Source organism: Lissotriton helveticus, chromosome 8 (genome assembly GCF_964261635.1).
Source record: "Lissotriton helveticus chromosome 8, aLisHel1.1, whole genome shotgun sequence".
Lineage (NCBI taxonomy): Eukaryota > Metazoa > Chordata > Amphibia > Caudata > Salamandridae > Lissotriton > Lissotriton helveticus.
In genome coordinates, this window is record NC_136069.1 from 918,663,054 (window position 1) to 918,688,184 (window position 25,131).

Consider the following 25,131-nt stretch of genomic DNA (forward strand, 5'->3'; position numbering starts at 1 on the left):
TTGCTAACGATTCAGATTATTTTTTAGAAAATCACACAACACAATGGAATGTGATACTTGCCAATTCATTTACATTCCTTTCAGTTAAAAATGTGCAAATCCAGTTTATTTTCAGGTGCTAATTCCCGTAAGTTCACATTTGTATTGAAATATCTTTTCTAATGTAGAATATGTCTTCTTACAAATGTCATACACTAGTTGAGCATCACGTGTTCACTTTTTAAAAAAGAATAATAAGCAAAGATTTTCTCTATTGTACTTTTAAAATATATATTTCTTGAAAATTGTCAAATGTACAGAGACCTCGTAGCTTACGCGTTTCACATTCATTTACAGGTGTTAATATTTTCTCCTAAAAAATGTCTTACTTATGAGACCACATTCTATGTGCCCCAACATTTCTGACTCACAGAGTAACCACAATGCCACATTGGATTAATATATGCTCTTCATTGAATTTAGCAAACTCTCCCCATAGTGTAAAAGAAACTGGATCATTCTCCTTCATTTACATGGCCTCCTTATTTTCATGCTTGCCAAAATCTAGATGGGCCTTTATTTTGCAGTCATCCTCAAATATTCTCGATGCCTGGCCTCTTCTGAGTGACTTCTAACTTCCATTTGTGCTTTTATTTCTCCCCATCTAGTCTTCTAAATTTCTAGTTTTGGCAGTTGAAGACTTAGGTATTCCTTTCATCATACTCTTAATAGTGCAACTATTACCTTTTGTTTTCTGTGTCAAACTGTTTAGTGCACAAATTAATGGACAATTGTTGGTTTTAAGGGGCAAAGTCTAAAACCACTCTATCAAGGTGGCAGGATTTCAATCCTTAAACCAGACCGCAGTTTGGGGCAAGATTATTGTATTCAACTGTCCCCCTTAGATCCAAAAGGGTGATTTGAAAGTTGGGTGGGCCATTCAAGGCATCTTTGTTAAACACTCATGAATCTACCAACCCACCCACCCGTTTTACAAGAAGTGAGCATACCAGACTGAAAAATAACAGAAAATGGTGCATATGATAGCCGCCTCATCTGTCAAGGCTACTAAAGAAAATTTGTTTCCGATCCTATTTATCAGACCTGCTTTAATTTATTTTAAAGACTTCGGTGCATTGACTAGGCTTTCCTCAAATCTCATCCTCATTAAAAGGATTGCTGAGATGTTTTTCATACCGTTAATCGTTGGCATAGATATAGGATAGGTAAGGAGACTCATTCTTATACTAACATTTCATGCATCACCTTCTCTGCTGTACTGAAGGCCCTCAACTACCATGAAAGAAAATATTTTTCGGCTCACTCACAGAAATTACCTTATTTCTTCACATCTTCGTTTTGAGATGGCGTCTTCTTTATGAAGATGATGTATTTTTACACACAGTATGTGCAGATCTTTATTGGAGACCTGAATACCCCTCCCACTTTAGGCCTAGCTTGTCTAATTTCCATATTCACTGTTTATTTGTGAATTGGTGTAATATATTAAAAAATATTTCTGCAAAACTTTTTAAAGCATAACTTGGTTGAATTTGACTCCAATTTTATCAATAATCAAATCCATTAATGATTCATAATTGATCATTACATGTATAGAGTAATTCTGGCTAGCTAGTACTCTATATCTATTCAATGCACTTTATAATAGATGCAAAAACAATGTCTCAACAAGGAGTCCACTGTTTCAGGTGGAATGGCACATAGTTCATTCACAAAACAGCATATAGGAAATGGAATTATTTGGGACAGAATCTCGTAAGGTAGTGACTATCCAAGAGACAATTAACTGGAAGCGCTGATAGCAAATGAAAGGTGACTGATGTCAATGAAAAATTGCCTTGTTCTTCATGTATTTAGTTATTTATTTTAGTACTTTTATTCAAAGTTCTACACTAATCCATTAATACCTTTCATTTTCAAAAGACCTCCTAGTGGTAAAAGTTGTGCTTGCCCCTCAATATATGATGCGCTAATTCTGATTATGATTCCTTCTCTACTTTGAAATATGTAATCATGGTTTTAATTAAGTAACTAATTGATGGGGAGTTTTAATTCATATAGGGCAGACGGTGAGTCACGTTTGTCCCATGTTGACCTCAGATTGACCTCATGCAGATGTGTTGTCATCATTGCTCTTTATGGATTTAATTTGCCCAGACTCTTCTTGCAATCGCTTAAAGATTTGATGAAAAACATTCCTTCACTTCCTGAAACCTAAAATAAATCTTATTTTCACCTTTGACCTTGAATAGATGTTGATGAACAATCGACAGACGTCTTTTCTTTCTATCTGCTTTCTCTCTCGTACAGTAATAAAGTGACCCTTCGTCTACAGCTCTAATGTCTTACCATCTGAAAATCTCAGTTGCACTTACCAGGCTTCAAGCTCATTGACTTTTATTAGAATACCTAACATATCATACATCATGTTTTAGTTACTAGCTGTCATTTCTCCCCATTGATACATTAGCTGCCCCATTTTCTTTCACCTTACTGCTTCTATACACCACTCAACTGTGACAATAGCATTTGATTAAATATGGAGTGCAAACCTGTGCCTGTATACATGCATGGGATGCAATATAGGTATTTATAAATGAGCCAGTTGAATCTTTCACCTCTGTTTTACACTTTCTATTGTGGTGGTAGTTTATGGGCCTGTATTTTCTGATACTGCCACATTTGTAGACTCTCTGCCCTTCACGTTAACTATCTGTTGAAGGTAGATCGTTGCTCCTTGTCTTTCTAACAAATAAAAAGACATAATTTTCCAATGCATAATTACTTTACAGTGTTCAAAAGAAAGAGAAACCAAGACATCTTAAGGTCAAGTACAACAGGGCCATTTTCTGGATAGTCGGCTGTCCCCTTTAAACTTCTAAGGAGACTGATTCCAGTTAGACAGCCATTTCTTTACATTTTGCTAGCCATCCTTAGTTCACAATATTGTGTCTCAATGACTAGCGCACTGTACTGTGGCTCTGTTTCATAATGAAACCTGCAGGTCTGTGATGAGACCTTGCTTTTCACTATCTTCTAGTGAGATCCCTCACGTCACGTGGTTGAGCAGACTTATATTGTCCAATGTATTTCTTAAAATTCTCTTCTCACAATTCATTTTAACCTGAGCGCCCCTCCCTTTTTTCGGATAGGTTATTGGAACAATATTAGCTATAAGACACAACCATACCCTTCTAACCAAATTTTGAGCACCATCTCATACAGCCATAATGTAATGATTAGATTGCTGTCTTGTAGTTTGTTTGGGTGTTAGGTCCTATTGTTTAATCATCTGGAATTTTCTGAGAATCTTCAACTTCGTTGAGGAGTTAATGCACATAAGCAATATACAAAGCATCTGCAGGTAAACCATTTCTCCTCCAGCTAGCATATTCATATAGGAAACAATACATTAAAGAAAATGTAAATAGTTTGATCAGTTGAAACTCTTTCTCGGACCGTTGGTGTTGCCGATGCTTAAGGTCATAACAAGTAGCTGATAGAACATTCCAAGTTTCTTTAATACAGCTGAAATTTGGAGGTGTTTTCCTAACAAAACTAACTGCTTGTTACATATTGCCTTTAATCATTGTACTAACTGTAATCAATTGCTTTAGCACCTTCTTTCTTTGGCATGTAGGTTGAAGAAAGTTCACTTAGATCAAAATGTTACATTGCTACCTTTTCCTATTGTGAGTACAATGAAATGTTCACTCTAGTTTTCAGTGCCTACGTTACTCTTGTCTTGGACATTTTTATGTTATCCCCTAACTTTGTGCCAGTTTAGGCCAGGGGTCTCCAATCTTTTCTGTAGTAAAATCTACTTCTGATCAGTGAAAATCATTGTGAGCCTCTGAAGGCCAAGCCATTCACAGCTTTGTTACCAAGAATCACCCCGCCCAGCTTCATTGACTTTAAGCCTACTGTCCACAGAGCCAGATACTTTGGTTTGAACAAAATACTTTGACTGGGGCCACAATGACAGTACTGCAATGTTTGATAGTGAGAGTGTGGTCTTTGGGGATGTATTAACGTGTGCATATGAATGAGTTATATGTGTATGGGTGACTGAGAACCTGTATTGTATGTACTTGTGGCATAGGACATAACCTTTGCCATATGTGGCACTTTTACATATATGGCACAAACATACAATCAATTTTGTAAATAGGGGAAATTTAAAGTGTAGGAATATGTTTTGCAAAAAAGTTCCAATATGGAAAAAAATTCTGAACTTTAAATTTCACCCACTTAAAATAATGGCTGTATTTTTCACTGATACATATGGCACTGTGTCTACCAGCCACTGGGAAACATGTCTGCTGTCTGGAAAGATGACACTTTGAAATGTGAGAAAACTACACTGAAGAGTTAACTTTATGTTTATATGGATTCCATAAAACTCATAATTTAAATGTTCTCCCATTTCCAAGTTTCACATTTACAAACCGGAGGCATCTTGTGGCCAGTGGCCAGTTGACACAGTGCTGTATTTATAGCAGACACATACAGCCAGCCTTTTAAATAGGAGAAATTTAAAGGGAAGAAACATGCTTCATGAAATATTAAGACGTAATTGGCTTCAATAGAAGTATTTTGCTTCACTTTCAATTTATTCAATTTAAAAACTATTATGTTATGTTGTTATGTTCTGTTATTTGAATTTGTAAGGCGCACAGCTACCCCAAGGGATTTCTCGGCACCAGCCTGGTAAGGAAAAAACGGAGGAGCAAAGACCTTACAAGTTGAACAGCCAAGTTTTCAAACATCTGCAAAAATTCCCATAAACTGTTTCTTTTCATAGTGAAATGGGAAGATAATTCCACAGGGAGGGTCCTAGGTAAGTAAAGGATAGACCGCACATGAATCTGATTCTGGGAACAGTAAATTTAAACTGAGTAGTGGAGCGGCGGGAGAGTGAAGGTATATAGGGTTGAACTAAGGATTGCAGATATTAAGGGGCTAAACCAGTTTTGATTTTGAACATATAGCTCAAGGCTTTGAATTTGATACGATACGATTCTCCACCTTTAGCCAGTGAAGGTCGCGAAGAAAGCCTGAGATAGAGGCAGTCTTAGGAACCTGGCAGAGCAGTCTGGCAACCGTGTTTTGCACCACCTGCAATCTTTGTGTCACATCTTTGTTTGAACCCAGATATAGGACATTACCGTAGTCCAGCCTAGATGTAACAAGAGCCTGGACTACTGTTCTCTGAGTAGAGAAGGGTAGCTTGCAAGGAATTTTCTTCAACCATTTAAAAATGGTGAAACAGGTTGAGGCCACCTTCGTGACTTGATGTTACATTTATAACTCATCGTCGATGATAAAGCCTAAGTTACACACTTGATGAACAGGCTAGGGTAAAACACCCATTTCAAAGGGCCAGTGCTGGGGACCCCAAAGATCTTGTTTTTTCCCCTAAGAACAGAACTTCAGTTTTTTCTCCATTAAATTTGAGTAAATTATCTGGCATCCAGGACGCAATCTTCCTCAAACCAGCCGGGAGAGTCTATGATTCAGATTCCTTCGCTGCAGAGCGGGAAAAGATTACCTGAGCGTAGGAGAATAAGGACAGCCCTGCCTCTTCGGCAACATTTGCCATTGGGCGAACATAACCATTAAACAACAGAGGGCTCAGTACAGAGCCCAGGGACATATGGGGATAAGTGGGGGCTTCGAGCTGGCCGTGGAGGAAAAAACCTGAATCGTATGGTTGGTAAGAAAGGAGTCAAGCCATTGGAGCGCTAGGCCCTCAATACTCAAGGATTGTAAAGCTTTAAGCAACACAGTGTGTGACACCGTGTTGAATGCAGCGCTCAGGTCAAGTAAAATAAGGGCCCCCGTGTCACCAGTGTCGTAGCATTTCAGTGACTCCTAAGAGTAGTATCAGTAGAAAACCCAGCTCTAAAACCTGGTTGAGAAATGTGTAGGAAGTTCTAGGACTCAACAAAGGAGGATAACTGGGTATTTTCATGTTTTTTCAGAATTTTAGAAAAGGCAGGAAGCAATAAGATCGGTCAGAAGTTGGCAGGTTGAGAAGGGTCAGCGTTGGCCTTCTTTAAGAGGGGGAGAACCATGGCATGTTTCCATTCTGGTGGGACTATTCCCTCCTGTAAGGGATAGAGATAGGGAGTAATTGAATGGAGAGCCAGATTTTAAGCTAGCCAGTAGCTGAGTAAAGGATCTTGTTTCCAGGAGAGACCATGTTATGTTATGTTATGTTAATAAATGATTTATAAAGCGCGCTAACACCGATTGGTTTCCTGACGCTGACAGAGACAGAGGACATGCTTGAACAAGGGGTAACCGGGATTCCTTTTGTATGCTTGGATGTAGAGCCAGGTTTTTAATGTTTTCCTGAATGTAAGCAAGTCCAGACAAGACCGGATTTCCAAGGGGAAAGTGTTCCACAGGCGGGGAGCCAAGGTTCCGAATCTGCAGCCTCCAGAGCGTTTACGGCTGAACGATGGTGTCTGTAAGAGGCCCAGGTGGGCAGAGCGCAAATTCCGCGACGGGACATACTTGATGATTAGTTTGTCTATGAATTTTGGGCTCTTACAGTGGAGAGATTTAAAAATTATGCAGCCTGTCTTGAAGGTGCATCGCTGAGCCACAGGGAGCCAGTGGAGTTGCCTCAGTAGAGGAGAAGCAGGTAGCCATCTAGGTCGATTCAAAATCAGTCTAGTCGCATAATTCTGTACCATCTGGAGGCGTTTCAGAAGGAAAAGCGGTAGGCCCAGGTAGACAGAGTTTGCGTTATCCAGGTGGGAGATCACAGTCGCGATTACTACCTGAGTAATGGCTTCTGATGATAAAAGTCGTCGCACTTTCCGAAGTTGGAAAAAGCACTTGGAGACCACCTGGCCCACTTGTGTTTTTAGTGAGAGATCACTATTCAGGGTGACTCCAAGTGTCTTTGCCGAGGTGGAGGGGGTAGGAGCTTGGCCTAGGTCAGCCGGCCAGTAGTGTGGGCCCCAGTGCCTAGCACTGTCTCCAGTGAGAACCAGCTAGTTTTTTTTTTTTTAAATAAAACTTTATTGAAATATTCAAACAAGCAAGTTAACAAAACTCACAAGGCAAGAAATACAATGAAACATGATCATGAGGCCATGCAGGCAGAGCTCCAGCGTGTAGTACATATAGTGCAATCAATATTGGTGGAGGGGGGAGGGGAGCAGCGAGGAGACAAGCGATAATACAATCAATGACAAAGATCGGAATGCCAGTTAGGGGGACAAGGAGGAATCGGTAGATGAATCATGTGGGGGAGTACATACATTCCCACGATACGCGTTCCATTGCGACCAGATCCTGCACCATTTCCTGGGCCTACCCCGTGACAGATACAGTTTTCTCCCGAAACATGCACCAATCCATGTTTTCCTTCCATTTCGATACAGTGGGTGACCCGTGGGAGCCCCAAAGCTGAGCGAGGTCTCTCTTCGCTACCATATTACCAAGGGTCGCCCAATTAATCTGCACTGTGTTGTAGTCGTTAGGTTCCCAGACATTCAGCAGACAACGCCTGGCTTCAGGCAGCAGCGACACACCAGTAACCCTTTCCATCACCGCATGTATTCGGGACCAAAACTCAACACCCTCCGGACATTCCCATAGAATGTGGAGGAAGGTGCCAGTCATACCGCAACCACGCTTACACAACCCGTCTAAAGAGTAACCCATACGAACCAGCCTCGGACCAGTAACATACACACGATGGAGGATCTTAAGCTGGACAAACCTATGGCGAGCAGGTATGGCAACTTCCTTAGGCGAGGACAAAGCAGATTGCCAGTCCTCGTCATCTAGTTCTAGTCCGTCAGCACTCCACAAAGCCCTAAGGCGCACAAGCAAATCAGCTCTATTATTAATCAGTTTCTTATAGATCAATGAAATTGTGCTGTGGGTACATGGCCATCCAGGATGCGGTCCTCAAGGGGGGAGGACTCAGGAATATCAGCACCCACAGCAAAAACTGACAATAGAGCATGACGGACCTGAGCGTACCTAAAGAATTTCGTGTCTCCGAGCTCGTACTCCGCTTCAACACCTCGAAGGACTTAGCGGTACCCCTAGACCACAGATCACCTACCTTACTTATACCAATCATATCCCATTTATCAAAGCCTTTCGTTCTCCACAAATATCCCAAACATTCAGAATCCTACAAAGGGGTCGCGTGGGTAAATCTACCACACCACCCCAAAGCCGCATTCGCGTCCTGCCACACCCGGACAGCGATTCTAGTAGGACCGGTCAGTGTTCTACAGAGCCCCCTGGAGTACAGCGCCCTGTTGAAATTCCCTCCTGGCAGAAGATATTTATCCATAGCGAAAGCCGGGGCAGGGCCGGGAACGTAAGTCGCATGATTGACGGCACTCAACTGAGAAGCCCAATAATAACGCTTGATGTCTGGGAGGGCAATGCCACCGTCGTACCACGGCAGCGTGAGTTTGGAAAGAGCAATGCGCGCGCGCCCATCCCAGACCAGTCGCCTCTGTAGGCTCTCGACTTCGCGAAAATAACCCGATGGAACTGGGTCAAATGAATTCTGAAGTGCATACAAAAATCGAGGCAGCGACATCATCTTAAAGAGAGCCGCACGACCAAGTGGGGACAGTGGCAGCTTACGCCAGCGTGCGACATCATGCTTAAGCCGCTGAAGGGGGGGGGGGGTAACAAATTACTCTCGTAGCGCACAGAAGGGCCCAAGGAGACATAGATTCCCAGGTACTTAAAGCTGGTCTCATTTACTTGAATTGGAAATCTACGAGGCAATGGAGGGAGATCTCCTGCCAAAACGTAGACACAGGATTTGGCCCAATTGATAATGAGACCCGAGTTCTTTCCGAATGAGGACAAAACGTCAAAAAGTACGTTCAAGGACTTCCGAGGGGAGGTGGGGTAAAGAAGGATGTCATCCGCGTATAGCGAGATACGATCCTCAAGATCGGGAGTCCACCGAAGGGGCGTGGCTTGAGCGCCGAGGGTGATGGCGGCGTGAGCCTAGAGCTCCGTGCCTCTTCCCCTCACTAATCCTGCTAAAAGTGGCGGAGAACCCGCGTGTGCCCCGGCGCCACACGAGGACAAGGTGGTGACCGGCGGGGCACATTTTGGGCAGCTGGCGGGACTGCCTCGAGGAGCCCGGCCGCCGAACCTTGCGGCCGCCGGGACGGAGAGGGGAGAACGGCGCACAAGATGGCGGCCGTGGCGGAGCCCTAGATGCCCGAGGGCTACTCGGCTGTTCGAACTGCTGGATCGCTCCGAGTGAGCGCGACCGCCGACTTCGAGGCTTCCGGCGGTGACCCCTGCTCGGGCGAGGAACACTCTCTGACCCCCCGGCTGCGGTGCGCGGCGGCCACGGGCGCTGGGAGAGGAGGCTGCCCGGGTGCGCCCTTACAAGCGGGGCTGGCAGACGGCTTCCGATGCAGGGCGGCGGAATGGCGTGATGTGCCCAGGACCGGACCCCGGTTGTGCACGGAGGTGAGCGGGGGCAGACCTCAGCGGCGGACTGAGGAGGAGGAGACCCTGTGCATTGCGTCCCCGGACCCCCCCCCCCCCCCTGCGCTGATTGCGGGGACACAGTGGTGAGGCCCATTGACCCACGGAGGGACCTCGGCGGAACCAAGCTCCCTGAGACACGGTGGACCGGCAGCAATAGCCCGGGCGGACGAGGACGGGTTGGGGCAGGTCCCAGAGGGCACGCATCGTGGGGAACTGACCGGAGGCCCTGATCTCCTCCCCCCCCCCCCCCCTTTTTTTTTTTTTTTGCCACGGCAGACGCTGCACCAGAAGAGCAGTACCTGCGCAACGGGGATCCGTCGAGCCTTGGTGCTAAACACGCTGCGGAGGCCCGGGGGGGCGTGAGCCATTGGACAGACATAAGCGACGGGGCCGGCCGCAATGGGGAAGCCGAGGTCCAAGGCGGAGGAGGCGGCGGCGTCTGATGTGGCAGAGGGTGGCCCCATTGAACAGACGGACCTGCAGCGCTTGCAGGATCGCATTTTGGAAGCCATAACGGCCACACGCGACGCGCTCCACAATGACATAGCGCAGGTGGCGTCGGGGCTGGGCCTGCTCCGGGCGGACCATGATAAACTGAAGGACAGGGTCAAGGACACTGAGACTGCGATTAAAGACCTGGCGCCCGCTCACAAAGTGCTGGAGGGTAAGCTAACGGAAGCCCTGGACCGCATACGCACCCTGGAAAGGCGTGCGGAGGACGCAGAAAACAGGAGCCGACGCAGTAATGTGCGAATCGTGGGCGTGCCGGAGACGGAGGGGACGAGAGACATGGTGGCCTATATGGATGAATGGCTGAAAACGGTAGTGGCACCGGAAGGACTTTCGCCATTCTTCACTCTGGAGCGTGCCCACAGGGTCCCTTCTGGGCCTCCCAAGCCCGGGCTCCCACCCAGACCGATCATAGCCAAGTTGCTTCACAACAAGGACAGAGATTTGCTCCTGCAAAAAGCCCGGGAGACTGGCCCATTCCAGATCGCGAACAGCAAGGTCACACTCTTCCCAGATTTTACCTTCGAGACGCAGAGGCAGCGGGCCTCCTTCCTCACGATCAAAAAGGAACTGCGTGCTGAAGGGATCGCCTACTCCTTGCTTTTCCCTACCAGGCTCCGGGTGGTGCTGGATGGCAAGACGCTCTTTTTTAGTACGGCAGCGGACGCCTGGGACTGGTGGGAGACGTACAAGGCTGGAACTGATGGTGCCAAGGTACGAGAGGAGAGGGAAAAGGAGCGAGAGCGCTCGCCGGCCCGGCTGCGGAAATCGAGGAGGTTGTGGAAACGGAGGCAGGGGAAGCTTGGGCCGACGGCCTCCCAGACTGAAGCGGAACGACAGGCTGCGTTGTTGGAAGTGGGGAAGCTGGGGCGGGCTGAGGGCCCCGGCTCTGGAGGTGCTACGGACTCGGACACTCTTATCTCGGCCTCAGGCTCGGAATCGGATCTTGCTGGGGTTCATCAGACCGAAGGGCCGCTGGTGACGCCGCAGACGGCGGATGAGATCCTGAATATCTGACCTGTTTGCAGAGGACAATGGGTAATGTTTGGGGCGCTGGGAGGGGATCCACAATTCCATGCCTACGGGGGTCGGGGCACACCGGGGGGCTCAGAGCTGGAAGATCATGGGGAATTGGGGAGGGTGCAGGGAGGTGGGCAGTGCAGCCCCCCTCTGGTCGAGGCCGCGCTCCGTAGGCCCTTAAGGCACCCACGGCTGCGGCTGTGTAGTTGAGACCTGGGTCACTCAGGCGCAGGAGTTTGGATGGGGACTGATATCTCGATATTGGGGCCTGTTCTGGGGGTGGGGGGGGGTTCCACAGTTGGGGTTTGTTTACTCTATTTGCTGTCATTGACCCTGGGTTTGCCATGGGCAGGACAGTTGGGAGGATTTGTTTGGTTTGGGGGGGGTACCACCACCGTCGAGGGGCAGGAACTGCAGAGAGTGTTACGGTCGGATCATTGGGACAATGGCTAATGCGAATCGTTTGAACTGCATAACCTGGAATGTGCGGGCCTACACACCATGCAGCGTAGACATAAAGTGCATGCCTTTTTAGTGCGGAGGGGGGTGCATATTGCTCTGCTGCAGGAGACGCATCTCACAAAACAGGAGGGGGCGGCACTACAGAGGAGGTGGCGGGGCCAGATTTTTCATACCAGCTACTCAGCCTATGCTAGGGGAGTGCTAATTTGGATTAGGGCAGGCACACCTTTCCAAATCACGCGCCAATGGGTATTTTTTATTTATTTATTTATTTATGATTCTTGTAGAGCGCACAGCTACCCCCGTCGGGGGTGTCCCGGCGCTAAAACCGTCAGCAGAAAAGAAAAGAAGGGCCTGTCTAAATAGAAGAGAATAGCCAAGTTTTCAAGCGTCTACGGAACAGTGCTTCAGAAGGGGCAAATCTGAGGTCTAAGGGAAGGCTGTTCCAATGTTTTGCAGCAAGGACAGCAAAGGCTCTGCCACCCATTCGGGCGCGGCGGAAGCGTGGCACCACCATAAGACGAAGACTGTTCGAACGTAGGTCTCTTACTGAGTGCGATAATGTCAATCTCTTTCTCAAGTATTCAGGTCCGGATCCGTTCAGAGCACGGAACGCAAGAGTGAGAATTTTAAACTTAATGCGGCAGGCTATAGGAAGCCAATGGAGCTGTTTGCGAAACATTGAGATCGGGTGTCGGAAAGGGATATTGCCAATCAGTCTTGCTGCCGCATTTTGGACTACTTGAAGGCGTTCAATTTGGTACAATGGGGCCCCCGCATACAGACTGTTGGCGTAATCCAAATGAGAGGTTATTAAGGCCTGGGTAACTGTTCTGCGCGCATCCATTGGCAGAAATGGAAGGATTTTTCTCATCATTTTTAATTTTCCAAAGCAGGCGGCAGTAACTTTATTAATTTGTGGGCTGCAGGAGAGCGTATCATCAAACTGGAATCCCAGATTACGAGCAGAATGCACCGGAATTGGGGGGGGGTTGAGAACCGTGGGCCACCAAAGTGTGGGGGGTATTGTCATTTTTTGATTAAAAAACAGGACTTCAGTCTTGTCAGTGTTAAGACGGAGATGGTTCAGGGCCATCCAAGAGCAGATTTCGCCCAAACAGTGGCGGAAACTAGAGAGGCTGGAGTCAGAGTGATCTCTAAAGGAGAATATCAGCTGAGTATCATCAGCATAGGAAATCACTCTGACTCCGCATGCCTCCACTACCCTGGCCAACGGTGCAAGGTAGACATTAAAGAATAAAGGACTCAAGGCCGAGCCCTGCGGGACTCCACAGGTAAGAGGTTTGCACTCCGATTTAAAAGGTCTGAGAAGAACCCTCTGAGATTGACCCTGGAGGAAAGAAGTGATCCACCGTAGTGCCGAGCCGCTCAGTCCAATCTGCTCCAGTCGATCTAGAAGTATTTGATGAGACACCGTATCGAAAGCGGCGGACAAGTCGAGGAGTATCAACATGGCCTCCTCGCCCTTATCCACACACTCTCGAACAGTCTCAGATACCTCTAGTAATGCCGTTTCCGTGCTGAAGCCCGCACGGAAACCGGACTGGGAGTCATGGAGTAGGGAATTAGTCTGGAGATATTCTGCAAGTTGAAGTTGGACGGCCTTCTCCAGGACCTTCGCTGGTTTCGGAAGGAGGGAAATAGGCCGATAATTATAGAATTGTGTGGGGTCCGCATCTGTTTTCTTCAGGATAGGCACCAGCAAGGCTTCTTTCCAAGCCGAGGGGAATTGGCCTAATTGTAAGGAGGCATTCCATAATGGAGTAAGCGGCTCTAATAATAGAGTAGCCAAGTCACTCATGATCTTAGGAGGAACCGGATCCAAAGGAGAGCCCGATTTGCACTGTGTAAGAAGTTTAAGTGCAAGATCGGGGGTGAGGTCCTTGAATGCTACTAGGGCAGGAGCAGTATCGTGGCTGATTGAAGTCAGGGAAAGGGAGTGATCAGACACCACAGCTGGAGGGAAGGTTGCTGCGATTTTCTCAATTTTTTCCTGAAAGAAATCTGATAGGCCGTTGCAAAGAGACTGGTTGGCAACATTGTTGGGTGTCATTGCAGGAGGTTTGACAAAGTCTTTGACAATTTTAAACAACGTTTTTGCCGAGTTGTCTGCGTCTTTAATTTGCGAGGAAAAGAACTCTTTCATGGCAGATTTTTTAAGCTTAGTAAATTGCTTTAAGGCCGTTTTGTATATGAATTTCGCCTCTATATCATAAGTTACTCTCCAGCTGCGTTCTAATTTTTTGCAGCGGCTTTTTTCTTCACGTAAGGCAGCTGAAAACCAAGGAGCGGAGGGACGAGATCTTGCAGAAGACACCGGTAGAGATGGCGCAATGCCGTCTATCGCAGATAATAGTGCAGCATTGAACTTAGAAACACCAGCATCAATGTTGTCTATGTGAAGCTCTAGAGGGCAACTATCAGGAAGGGAGATATGTGGTGGTGGAGGGGAAGCTGGAAGGTAGAGATATAGTGCTAGCTAGTATTTATGCCCCGAATACTGACCAGCTGGCTTTCTTTGCGACACTGTCGGGGACGCTGGCTCACCCCCTGGCGGGCCCGGTCCTGCTGGGGGGCGACTTTAATTCCATTGCAGACCCCTCATTGGATAGGTCCCACCCCCCACTGCATGATTCCCCGGTGCACAGGCTATCTAGAGGTAGGAGGGAGTGGCAGGAGAGTTGGGGATTGACGGATGTATGGCGGGGACACCACCCGACTGACCGTGATTACTCCTTTTTCTCTGGGCTACATGATTTGCATGTCCGCTTAGATGCGATACTCTGCTCCCGGGGGGTGTTGCCGTACGTCACAGGGTCGGAATACCTGGCGAGGACGATCTCGGACCATAATCCACTCCTGATCCGGCTAGCGTGGGTGGCGGAGAAGCCCAGGGTCCCGACCTGGAAGCTAAGGCCTGAGACTCTGGAGGACCCCCTATTCGGGGCGGCCCTGGCGGAGGGGGTGGATTTATATTTCGCGGAGAATGAAGGGACGGCGTCATCCAGGGCAACGGAATGGGACGCCTTTAAGGTGGTAATGAGGGGTATCTGTATCAAGGATTATGTAGGCGTGCGGAAAGTGTTGTTGGGCGATTTGACTGCGGCGGATACCAAGCTGAGGGAGGCGGAAAGGGAGTGGCCCGGGCACCCGGAACTACAAGAGACACTTTGCTCGGCTAGGGAGGCGTTGGCCACTGAAGTGGAGAGGCTCCGAGCCTTTGACTATAAGCGTTATGTGTTGCGCTCCCACGTAGACGGAGATAAGGCGGGCACCCTTCTGGCCTGGCTTTCGAACCCCACTAGGCGATGCTCTCCCATACTTCAGTTGCGGGATGAAGCTGGCATGATGCAACATACTCAGATTGGTATAGTTGACGGTTTCCAGAAATATTATGAGGGCCTGTACAAGAGCACCCCGGGGAATCGGACGGGACTGGCCGGGCCCTTTTTGAGCGGCTTACCCCTGCGGCAGCTAGAGACGGAGCAGGCGAAGGCACTGGGATCGGACATCGAACTAGGGGAAATAAGGAAGGCGGTGCGGAGTATGGCACGTAACAAATCGCCGGGGATAGACGGGCTCCCCATAGAGTTCTATAGTAAATATTTGGACACTTTGGCGCCGCGACTCCTGATCGTTTATTCAGAGGCCAAAGCAGCGGGCCGTCTGCCGCAGTCAATGCGGGAGGCATTGGTAGTACCACTGCTGAAGCCCGGCAGGGAGAGTAGCGACCCCGCGTCTTACCGGCCGCTCTCTATGCTCACCGCTGATTACAAGATCTTGAGCTCCATACTGGCGGCGAGGCTCCTACCGCTTATGCCGGAACTGGTGCACGACGACCAGAACGGTTTTATACCGACTCGAAACACCACGATTAATATCAGACGGTTGGTTCGCCTCATGGACGAACTGAAGGGGGGGGTCGGGACCGAATTGGTGCTCTCGGTAGACATTGAGAAAGCCTTCGACAGCCTAGAGTGGGACTACCTCTATGCTGTTATGGAGAGATTCGGTCTGGGAGCTGGTTATATCCAATGGACTAAGGTCCTCTACGCGGAAGCGATAGCAAGAGTGAGAGTTGGGTCGACGGTATCCCACCGCTATCCGGTAGAAAGGGGCACTCGGTAGGGTTGCTCCCTCTCGCCGCTTTTATTTGCACTGGCTATCGAGCCACTGGCGGCTGAGGCCCGGATGGGCGGCACTTCCACGGGGTGTGGGCCCGAGACGGGCAGCAGTTCATCTCGCTTTATGCTGATGATTTACTGCTATTCCTCCACGACGGTGCTGAGGACCTGCGGGGCGCGGAGGCGCTGCTAGAGCGCTTCGGCGCGATGTCGGGCCTGAGGGTCAATTGGCCCAAAACAAGTTTGTTCCCGCTGTTGGAGGGGGCTGCTCGGCCGCAACACCGCTCGGAGTTAGCCTGGGAACCCGCCTGTATTAAATACTTAGGGGTCCATATTTACCACAAGGCGGACGACTTGCTTGAGGGCAACCTGGGGCGGTGCGTGCGAGGACTGAAGGGCTGTGTGGCCTTCTGGGCCACGTTGCCGCTTTCGGTGGCAGGCCGGATCTCCTTGTTGAAGATGGTTGCCCTGCCGAGATTATTGTATTACTTTCGGACGCTCCCAATCTGGATACCTAGCTCCTTCTTTAGGCAGCTCCGATCTCTGATTACGACGTTCATCTGGGGAGCAGGGTGGCGCTGGCAACGCTTTCTCGCCCGAAGGATGAAGGGGGTTTGGCGGTGCCGGACTTTGAGCTTTATTATTTAGCGGCCCAGCTGCAGGTCTTCACGCAGGAGGTGGCGCGAGTATTCCGGGGCCCGGAAGAAGGGAGGCTACGGGGGACGCCCAGGCATGTGTTGGCGTATATTACCCTCCAACAGCGGATAGATAATCGGGACTTGTCGTTGGAACAACGCACGTACCGTCAATGCTGGAATCGAGCTCAGAAGAGGGCGGGAGCTAGGCGCCCGTATGCGCCAGAGATCCCTCTGGGCATGCTGACAGCGTTACCGCATGGCGGCGACTGGTCGCATCTACAGAGATGGGAAGAGGCGGGGGTGCAAGTGGTCGGGGACCTTTATGAAAATGGCATGCTGCTCCCATTCCAAGAACTACTAGAGCGCTTCGACATCTCGGGCGGGGGGTTTTTACTTCATGCGGCGGTCACCAGGGCAGTGCAGGCCCACTGGGGCACGGGGCTAGAGGAACCCGAGACGGCGGCTGCATGCCAATACACTATGATGTCAGCGGGTACTATCAAGGCGGTGACGTGCCTCTACAGTAGAATGGTGAGAGAGAATCTCCCTCCTCTTACATCACTGAAAGCCAAATGGGAGATGGACCTGGGTACTGAAATACCTGACGCGACGTGGGCACAGCTTGTCCGTAGGGCTCGCAACAGCACAAGAAACGCTAGATTTCAGCTTATACACTACTATGTACTGCATAGGGCGTACATGACCCCGGGAAGGATCAGGAGGTATTTCGGCGCGGTGACAGCGACCTGTCCCCGGTGCCCGGAAGAGGGGGCCGAATTAGTGCATATGCTGTGGGCTTCCTTGGGCCTACCTTAGGGGTATCTTACATGTAAGAAAAGGGAAGGTTAGGGCCTGGCAAGTGGTTGCACTTGCCAGATCGACATGGCTGTACCAAACTGCTCACAGACAAGGCACTGGCAGGTCTGAGTTATATTTACAGGCTGCTCATGTGGGTGGCACAATCAGTTCTGTAGGCTCACTAACAGCATTTGATTTACAGGCCCTGGGCACACACAGTGCACTGTACTAGGGAACTTACCAGTAAATCAAAAATGTCAATCATGGAATCCTCATACAATAACATATTTTACATGGAGAGCATATGAACTTTAGCACTAAATAGCAGTGGTAAAGTGCCTAGAGTCCTAAAACCAACAAAAACGGTCAAAAACAGGAGGCCAAAAAGTCTGCGAGTAAACCCGCTGAAAACTCCATGTCTAACAAGGGGCATGGGGTAAGCAATTGCATAATATAGATATGCATGATGCTTGATGTGTGCGCTCACAAAATGACACGGCTGACCACATAGGCCTTTTCTTTCTATTTTTTACCCAAGTTGCACAACATCATGAATGCTGAGCAGCATGGTGAAAATGATTGGTAAAGTCAATAGGTCCCAAAGGCGAGACCTATTGGCTTTGCTAGTGCTTGTTTATTCATATGCCCAGGTGTACAGTATTGTGGGTCTGTATATGAGACATTGTGGATCTGTATATAAGACATTGTGGGCCTCTGATTGCTGGTTTGGATCCCTGTTCCGTTCACATATTTGAATCAGACAGCAGTGCAGCTGTCAACTGCCCCGTCATCCTCAATCCACAATTGGAAATTGGGGAATAAGGACAGTGGACGTTGACAGCTGGCTAAGGCACCCATTCATAATAATACACAGAACAGCTGTCCTGTTGTACTGTTTATAATTGTAACTGGGACAAGGCATGCTCTGGGTGGTATATGTAAACACTGAAAAGCCATGAGCATTAGCACTGGGTCGCCAAGAACTCTGAGCAAGGATGGAGGTCTGGCCTTCAAGCCACTGATGGTGAAAGGGGGCTAAGGTCAGAGCCTACTTTGTATAGAGGGAATATGCCCTTGAATTACGCCTAGCCAGGCCATGCCCTGGACTGTGCACTCCTTCTGCCAAATGCCCCTGAACATGGCCTTGAGTCTTTAGCAAGTACAAGTTCCATGCTTGAGTTTTTCATCACATTATGTACAGATTTCTAATTTTTCACAAACCCACTGAGCTTAGGGTCTAGAAAATTGTGATTGGCTTTGCATCCCTCCTCTAATGTCAGAACCCCTTTTAGAGGGCCACAGGCAAGTAGGGTTATGGGGCCCAACCGTGGAGGTGAAGCCTTTTACTCCTGATGTGCCAGGGACCAACTTACTATGGATACAGAGTAACTTGGCCAAGTACCCCTTCTGCAGTGCAGCACATGGCTCACTTCACGTCGGGCCTTCCCTGGCATTCGGAGATCGCAGACTCCGTCCTGCACACATGCAACGACCCATTCGTTGAAGTAGCAGTTTCCTCACAACTCACAGCCATCGACTCGGGCAGGCCCATAATCACTCCCTTGAGGGTCTGTTGAATCTCTTAACTGGCCCATTTGTTTGGGTGAGTTACGGTGTGGAGAACTTATAGGTTACCCCACACTCACCCACATGGACTTCATGTGTGCAGACATGAAGTTGGTGCCTCTGTCTGACAACACTTCTTTGGGGAAACCCCACTCGGGTAGAAATCCCGATCAGGGCCCTGGCCACTTCAGGTGTAGTCACCAACCCTCAGAGGGATGGCCTGTGGGTTCCTAGTGGCGTGACCTACCAAAACCAGGATGAACCTGTTGCCTAAGGCAGTTTTGGAGTGCAAGGGTCCAACAATGTCAATTCTCACCCTTTCAAAGGGAGTGCCCACAACAAGCCAGGGAACCCTGGGGAGACTTCAGCTTTTGTCCTGTTTTCTTGCTTGCCTGGCACGTGGGACAAGACCTATATAATGTATCCAAGGCTGTCTTCATTCAGAGCCAATAAAAGTGGGTACAAGCCTGGTAACGGTGTTGTCATGCCAGGGCTATGTCATGAGCCAACCCCAGTAGGAAGGCCCTGTAACTCTGGGGACCAGCAGCACACAGGCTGCCCCAGGTCCAGGAACCGTAGACTCACTATACAGGAGGCCAGTCTCCAAATAGACAAGGTGACCTCCAGAGGCATCATGTGCTTCCTGGGCCTCAGCTTGCTGCTTCAAGCCCTCTAGAGTTGGACACACTTTCTGTGCTTTGCAGAATTCCTCCCTAGTTGACCCACCCTCAACTTGCCATCCAGCAATCTGAGGCCGGCTCCCGGGACAGAAGTGCCCTCCCTGTTAGGCTTCCTCAAGTGCCCCATCAGCCAGTACTGTGAGTGTGTTAGGGGCTGGTTTCCCACACCTCCTGCCCTTCCTCTTCTTGGTAGCTTCTTGGGCCATTCTTACAGGTTAGTGGCTTCCTTGACTCCCCTCTCTGGTCACCATGGACCTTGTGGTCATACAGAACTATTCAGGCAAGCCTAACATCTCCAGGTGAGACATGAGCCCCACTTCTTTCCAGACAGTATGCTCTATGTCGTTTCCCAACAGACATAGCATAGGTCACACCTACTTTTAGGGAACCTGATACCCCTCACTCAAAGGGAACTATAGCCACTGGGTAGTGACTCATGGTTGTCTGAGACTATGACCTGGTGAAATATATTAGGGATGATCTGTTCTGAGGACATCAGATGACACCTCACAGTAGTCATACTGGCTCCTGTGTCTCTTGGGGGCCTCCACCTTTTGCCCATTGATGGTGACCCAAAGCCTATACTTAAGTATTGGAAGGCACATGTTTATGTTTAGGATTTGTAGAGCGCATGGCTACCTGAGGGCTTCCCCTTGCTGGTGAGTGCTGAACTAGGTGACTTTGCTTGGTAAGCAGGTTTCCTGGGGGAACAACCAGGTCTAGATTTCTTTTCTAAAGGTGAGTTCATCTTCCAGTAGTCTTATTCTGAGTCGCTGACCATTACATAATTTTGGTACCAGGTGTGCAAATTATCTTTCACCCCATCTCACTCTTTTCATTCTAGTAGTGCTAAGAAGGTGTTGTTGAATAGGGGGAGACCAGACCTCTAAGTTTAGTTGGACCTTTATTATAGATTTCAAGGAAGGTTTTATTTTTAAATAAGCTTTTCTCCGTCTATTGGACAGTCTAATCCGTGCAAACTCGTCGGGCTCCGTCCTGACGCCCTTAGGAAAAGTGGTGAGTTCCAGGGTGCTTCTGCCACGCGGTGGAAGAGAGTCCTCCAGGCTGGGGGTTCCCACGATGTCTTCTGGGCCAAGGTCCGCCTCTCAGGTCGTGTTTTTAATCCCAAAAAGGAAAGAAGAAATCAGGGAGTCAGTCTGACGTTCGTTCCTCACCTGAGTTTGCTACGGACCGGGTAAGTGAGGGACACCAAGTGTTACAAGTGCGCTTCTCTTTTGGGCAAGTGCCTGCAGTGCTCGTGAGGGAAAGGGAGCAAGAGACTGTACACTTTTATACATCACTCGGGAGGTTGCTGACTACGAGAAACCCATCCCGCCACCTTGCCCCGTACCTTTGTAAGCCACGCCCCTCCCGCGGGAGCGTGGCGGGGCGTAGCACCCAACCGGTGGCCTCCCGGCTTGTCGTCCTCCGCTGGGCTCTGCCACGTCTCCTTTTCTCCGCACTCGGATTCGGCTTTCGCGTTCTCGTACCTCTCTCCTTCACCTCCTCGGGAAACGCCGTCCGTCGTCTTCCGGGGTTCTCCTCCTTTTGGCTCGCTGACGTCCCAGGGGGGCGGAGTCTCGTCTTCCACGCCGGGGATCTTAAAGGGGCCGCGTTCGGTATCCACATCGGCCCTCCACCAGTCCATCGGGTTTGCACGGGGCCACTCCTCCTGGACAGATGTGATTGGCGGTGCAGCAGAAACAGAAAGGGGGGTCAAAGGGACGGCCGACCACCAGTCACAGCTATCGTTTTCCTCCCGGGGGCCGTCAGGGTGAGCACCCGCCCCGTCACAGTACTGTAGGGAGCTGTTCTGACACATACTCTGTAGAAGAACATGTGCAACTTACCCGCTTGGCGGCTAGATGTAAACAGTAGCCCGTGACCTCTCCATGACCCTTTCGGCTGTGGAGTCGTATGTTTCGGTGGTGTTTGTGAGTCGCTGCCGCTCACTGATAGGTGCTGTGTTCTTTCAGTTAACTACTGTGCCTGATGGGGTCGATATGTGCCCTATGGAGGGGGGCAGTGGGAGGGGTTAGGAACATGTTTCCAAGTGTCATATATGGACATGCGCTCATGGGTACGGAGTAGCTGCACTTTGGTTTCTTAAAGGGGGAGTAAGTAGCACAACTCAGCAGGAGTGCTGTACTTTTAACAGGCAGTGCTAGCATTTCTCGGTAGGAAACTGCACTATGGGGTTGTAAGCACCTGCACCTTTAATTCTATTTCCATTCCAGGGACTGGTTACCCGTAGATGCCAGGAGCGTGATTCTCGTGTGCTGTGCAGCAGCCAAGACTGAACAAGGGTGAATGCACTTTACAGTGACATTCGTTGTTCAGGTGATGTTGTATTCCGCCTTCAGCTGTTCCTCTTAGGAGTGTGGAAAGGCAGGAACCTGTAAGGTAAATAAAGCACCTATTGTCACCCCTGTATAATGAAATATTATCAGCACTGACTTGTTACAGAACTTTAGGGTGGTCAGGGTGTCAAATAATTTTATTGCATTCGACCACTCTATTGCTTTTCCTGTCGTTTGCATAGTAGCAGTGCTACGACAGATTTACCCTGGAGCGCTCAACACTCCTTCCTCTTACTGAACGTACTTGCACTCATCGACATCGGAAGGATGACATCTTTAGCGGCCTCATGCAAAACGAAAACCTTTGGGATCCGGGGCGAGCGCACAACTGAGCAGCACTCGCTTAGCTGACTGAGCTATCGTGGTCATCTATTAGTAATGCAGTGGTTCTAGAACCCCACTGTCGTGCCTATGAACTAAGAATTACAACGGACGACTTTGGAGCTGGGGATCCTGGTTCGAATCTCGGCGTTGGCTCAACACCCTGTGATTATGGGCTCCTGTAAAGCGCTCCAATACCTTCGGGTCGAGTTTGCGCTCAATATAAATTGCAAATGTACACCTGATACAAAAATATGCAACTTTGTGGTATGTTTTAAACACAAGGCACAGCTGCCCTTCACTTGCCAGGCATTGCACCCAGCTCAGTTCACAGGAAGGCACGAGTGAAGATTTGCTTTGCTAATCACTGGTCAGTGCCGACGGGCAGCTGGAGGCCACGACCCTGCCACACCCTCTGCTCCAGGAGGAGGTCCGACGACAGGCCCTCGTTGGTTGGTCTCCAGCTCTCTTGATCTCAGGGGAGGGAGATACACCCGGCTGCTCTAAGGTCCAGGTCACCTTGTGCAACAGATGCCTTGCACAGATAGCAGCGGTGCATCTGTGTTCTCTCTCAGCACCAAACCCCGGAATCGAGGTGGCCGACTCGATAACATGCCCAGGCATGTCCTGCCGATAGCGGCTCACTCTGACTTTCATTTAAGGGCTGTATTAGCAATTTCGTGGCACTGCACTCCACAGACTGGTCTGCTGAGGGGTTTTCAAGTCACGCGGCCTTCCCTTGCGGATGCTGTGTCGCACTGCAGGCCGCCAGGTCAAGTGGTTTAGGAAGCATGCCTTATGGTAATAATTCCCACGTTCTTCAAGTCTGTTCAAACTCTAGCAAGAAACAAGTGTTGTTGTTAGCGTTGTTTGATGAACGTTATTACTTTCTTTAGTCGATCTAAATGCCATAACTGTGTGTTCATACATATAAAAAGTAAAAAGCAATTCAGTCCACAGTACTTCATGTTCGTCTTTACATAATGTAAAGATTATTCTTTAAAAAGAAGCTCAACAAATCTATTAGTGAGTTGCATCCGATATTCGCATTATGTAGAACGCTGATGGAATGCTACTTTATTATTTCTAGACATCGTGGTGTACCGTGGAAGAAGTAACAATAAATCCATGTATTGCAGACAAGCATTGGCACAGTCTTGTTTTTCCCCACATTATTTTAATATTGTAGTGTTAGACTTCAAGCGCTGCGGCCATTCTGGGAGGTCACCTGCCTTTGAGTGAACTTGGGTTTTCAAGATCTTGAAGGTGTTCGGTTCTGTTTATGTCTCTGGAGAGATATATATGTATTATATATAATGGGCTAGTCTTGGAATCTGCCACGTGTGTTGCAGACTGGCCACTTTATTAGGTCGCGAACCTAAAGGCTGCGCTTGCGCAGTCTGGGGTCGGAGAATTAATGTTTCTTAGTAGGGCTGTAGAACCCGCCTCCCTGCCCCGTCTCTCCTCCATTGGCTCTCAAAACATCACTACCTCACTCTCTCACTACCTCACTCTCTAGCTCACAACTTCACTCTCTCTCTCTCTAACTCACTACCTCAATCACTCTCTATCTCACTGCCTCACTCTTTCTATCTCACTAACTCACTTTCACTCTCTTTCACTACCTCACTCTCTATCTCACTACCTCACTCTCTATCTACCTCACTCTCTCTCACTACCTCACTCTCTCTATTTCAATACCTCACACTCTCTCTCTATCTCACTACCTCACTCTCTCTCTGCTAATGCAATAGGTATCACATATGCAAAAAAAAAAGCTAATGCCAATAGAAATGACAATGCCATTTATTTAGGGATACAAAAAAGATTTAAAAAAATAATGAGCAATACCAATAGCTCTACCTATAATATTGCTGAGACCATTGCATTGTAAATGCGTGTTAATAATAATCATAATAATAATAGACTCTGCTTGCCTTTCCCCAAGTTCCAGTTCTATCATGCTCACTTCACAAGCCAGAAGAAGTTTATTTTCCTCCAAGGCTCCCTCAGCCTTCTTTTGTTTGGCCTCCATCTTAAGTTTGGCCTGCTGCAGCCTAAACTCTCTGTCAGCAATGATGTCCAGCTCTCTGACTTAGCTCATGGCCGTTCTCCTTTCCTCGTTTCCCTAGTTTGAGAAATAATGATGAAATAAATGGTGACCATGTTAATTGAGTTTTCTGTTCCCGAATATAAAATATTGTTGTGAAGGAACGTCAGTACTGGCTCTGTTTTGTATTTTACATTTAGAGTGCCCTAGCTTGGCTGACATTAAATTGGCACAACCCCTTGTTAGTGTTTCGACATTTAGAAAGTTGGCTTTTTCTTACTGTAACCATTCTGTGCCTCCGCCTTTCTCTGAATCCACATCTGGTGAAATAGACTTACTGTTAATTAAATTATGCAGGGACAGTAAAGCGAGAGATGGGGAGAATTAGGTTATAATTAAATACTGGCACTCAAAGCAACTCTCTGACTGCTTGTTTTAGGGCAAGGCATTTGTACTAAAAGCCCAATATACAGATGGGATACTAAACAAGCATTGGCATAGCCAATGGGTCTAGCCGACGGGACCAATAAGTGTTTAGCCATGCAGGAGAATAGGGTTTGGGGCGGGGTGGATTTGCTTAGACTAGTGTCCCACCCGTCTGGCGCCACTCGTGTATCTGCTTGGCAGACAAGCATTGGCAAAGCAAATAGGTCCCTCCTTTTGGCTTTGCCAATGCTTTTTACTGACTCTGTTCAGCCTTTTAACAAACAGTGGTGTGCCGTGGGGGGCAGGGACTGGAGAGCACCTCAGGGGTCGCCGTAAGTGGGGAGGGGGAAAACAAAACAACGGGTATGCGGACATCGGGAGGGGGGAGGGAGCCTGGTGAACATGGACAACGGGAGGGGGAAGGGAGGTTACCTCATGGGTCACCACGAGTGAGTAAAGATCTTTTAATACTCCGTATCCTTTATTTTTTCTGTAATATGCACCTTGTTAGATGGTTTTGGCATGGGCCTCTTATTGGTATCAACGTCCCTGCAGATTAACACAGCCAAAACATTTATGTCTCTTACACCACATATCTGGGGGAGGAGAGAGTGGGAGGGAGGGAGGGGAAGATTAAAGAGAGGCAGGTGA

General features: G+C 48.6%; 1 protein-coding gene across 4 annotated transcripts in view; it reads left to right on the plus strand.

Annotated features, from left to right (window-relative positions):
* Positions 1 to 25,131, plus strand: part of TBC1D23 (TBC1 domain family member 23) — a 656,146-nt gene that overhangs the window by 473,333 nt on the left and 157,682 nt on the right. The window lies entirely within an intron of this gene.